The sequence below is a fragment of the Lagopus leucura genome, unplaced genomic scaffold (genome assembly GCF_019238085.1).
Source record: "Lagopus leucura isolate 7727_CA_CO unplaced genomic scaffold, USGS_WTPT01 Super-Scaffold_100159, whole genome shotgun sequence".
NCBI classification, from domain to species: domain Eukaryota; kingdom Metazoa; phylum Chordata; class Aves; order Galliformes; family Phasianidae; genus Lagopus; species Lagopus leucura.
In genome coordinates, this window is record NW_024962335.1 from 17,586,435 (window position 1) to 17,589,612 (window position 3,178).

Here is a 3,178-nt window from a genome sequence, read left to right on the forward strand (position 1 = left end):
GAAGACAGGGAAATTCTAGAGAGAGTCCAGCGGAGGGCCAGAGATGATGAGGGGCCTGGAGCATCTCCCTTACGAGGTCAGGCTGAGAGCTCTGGGACTGTTCAGCCTGGGGAAGAGAAGGCTGAGGGGGGTCTTATCAATGTTTATAAACACTTACGGTTGTGGAAGTCAAGTCAATGGGAGCAGACTCTTTTTGGTGACATACAGCAGTTGTACAAGAGGCACTGGGTACAAACTGGGGCACAGAATGTTCCATACAAACACAAGTAAGAACTTCTTTTACTGTGAGAGTGACAGAGCACTGGAACAGGTTGCCCAGAGAGGTTGTGGAGTCTCCTTCTCTGGAAATACTCAGAATCTGCCTGAATGCTTTCCTGTGGATCCTACTCTAGGGAACGTGCTTAGGCAGGGGGTTGGACATCGTGATGTCTAGAATAAATTTCGAGTCCTTACAATTCTTTGGTTCCATGATATCTTGATTCAAGCACTGTTTTTCTCCCACTTTCTTTACTTGTGTCATTATTGTCAGCGAGGAAAACTGGCTGTGAACTTTCCATGCAAATGAGAGTCTATCGAGTTCTGCAGATAGTGTTTAAGACAAGATACTTATTTATGTAACAGAAACATTTACACTTCAAAGTGCCCTTTCAAGGAGAGCCAGCCAAAAGAAGCCAGCAGGGCAAAATATTTTCTTCTGGCTTCTTTAAAAATAAGTACCATATCTTTTTATTAACTTTGATTTCTCTTTCTTTGTGTATGTGTGTGTATGTACACGTATGGGTTGGCCTTCTTATTCCAAGCAGTAACTTTCCTTATCCTATTTCAGTCAAGCTGAACATCAAAGGAGAGTTTTCAAAAGTAGGAAATTTCTACCAACGTTGTGAAAGTAAGTGGAAAAGAGAATCCTTATAAATTGTGCTACTGATGGAGATCTGAACTGTAACCTCAACACCAAATAGTTGATGGTGAGTGCAAATAGCGAACAGGTAAATAGCTGAAGACTAAACTAGTTTCACATATAATTAAACTTCAGGGAACACAGCCATAAGCTATAAAATCACTGCCAGTTTCATTTCTCCTGGACCTCCTGTATTTTGCTGTTGCTCTATATCACATGACCAGGTTTTATTTGCTGCCCTTTACTCCTAGATCTCTTTCATGGTCACTGATTTCCTGTAAATCCCATGTGAGCATACCTGGGAGAAATTTCCTCTTGGTATCACTGGGCCATGTCTTCTGCAGCATGATATTCTCCTGCTGCTCCCATTCTCTCTTGGTCATTTTGCCTGTAGTTTTTGCAATATTTCCTTCACATGAGCTGGTATTAACGTCAGATTTCAAAATTAATCTTGTTCGTCACTTCCCTTCATCTGTTGAACACCATCCTTGGAGAATTCCACCAGGTGACACATCATAAATCAAAAATTTATTCTCTATTGAAGATTCTGCAACCTGCTAGAATTTCCTTTCCTATCCCACTCAATGCTGTAATTCCTCTTAAAGTCATATTCAAGCAATCCTTAATCCAAAGGCTTGACTGGTTATCTTCACCAATGGAAGTATGAACCTACAGCATACTAATGCTCATCTAAATTCCAGCTATGGCCAGATACCCATTATTTCTTGCTGTCATGGTGCATCGCACTCAATGGTAAATGTCAGGCAATGCAACTCAGGAGGAGTTAAGGCCATGGAACATCACACTTAGTGTTCACTCAGTGAAAAGTAGCTTAGTTCAGCTTGTCTGCCAGCACAGTTGCTGTCTGGCACAAATTAGAGAAGCTAATTCCATCGCCGAAGCCCCAGTGGAAGGTGAGGTTTATAGCTGGCCACCAGGTTATTGTGTGTGGTATGTTAAGGCAGAGCAGGCAAATAAATGAACTGTAAACTGGCTATGCATGTATTCCTTTGTTTAGTGAAAAGCACAACCTCACTGCAGCTATAGCTTTGGTGCTGACCATAATATATCCAATTAGACTCATACTATTTCAAAGGAAGGATGAGATTAAAGCTATGTGGCATATATTCAAACTGACCCTCTCCCCGTGCCTTTTAGGCATCAAAACAGATGAAGGAAAACCCAATTGACTGGTGAGATACAAAATGAAGATAAGTAAATAATCACGTGTGGAATTTTCTTCCTAATACTCATATTGCTTTCCTTGATGTGTAGGTGTGAATAGAAAAGAGGGATATGGTTTTGAGAGGAGTAGGTTGAAATGTTGTATGGGGAGTGTCCAAAATCATTGGAAGTAGAGAACTGCTTCCTTGCGTAGAGGGAGGACTGAGGAAAGTGATAGGAAGGAGAAAAGGAAGAAAAGAGTCCTCAGAGTGAATAAAATTTACAGGAAAAAAAAAAAAAAAAAAAGACATTCAGATCCCCAAGTGAAAGAAGTGGTAATTCAAATACAAATTCACCAGCAGTGGTGATGCATAGTAACAAATTCATGTATTCATGCATAATTATTAACTTCTAGGTGTTTGGAAACGTGCTGACATCAATGTACACAATGGTACTACTGGATTTAGTGGATTCTTCACAAGCCATAACTGAGGATTGATCAGTAATCAATAACCACACAACCTATCTTATCTCCACAGCTGGAGTGAGAACAGGCAGGTAAATAAATGAGAAGTTGATAGGGAATTGGCAAGCTGGTCAAATTGCATGTGACCTTCTGTCTCGCATGCGTCGGAGTTTGCCAGAGCCTTACAGATGATCAGACTTCTGAAATACTGCTGGTATCCAGTTCTCTTGGAGGGTAATGACCGTAGAGCTGGAGAATTAATGTAGCAATTTTAGCTTAGCTATGGCGTTTTGGCCTTGCACCATAACCTCACAAATGATATGCTGTAACTCTATTCCTCTGATACTTGTAAAGACTGCGTGACTTGCTCAGAAAAGTGACTGGTCCAAACTGATCAAAGCTGTTACCGATGGAATTTATAGTATTTTAAATATTGAAAACATACAGATATTAAACTGCACGTATCTGATAGCATCTCTCATTTGCACTCAGTCTTAGGTATGTTAAAGGGTGAGTTTGGTGGCTCAGGAGACTGACCCAGTTGGTGCTGTGTGCTCAAGTTCTTGCTCTGCATTATGCATCAATTACATACGAAATATGGTGAGATGAGAAAAAGATAGTAAACAACAACTTGTTAGATCTTAAACACT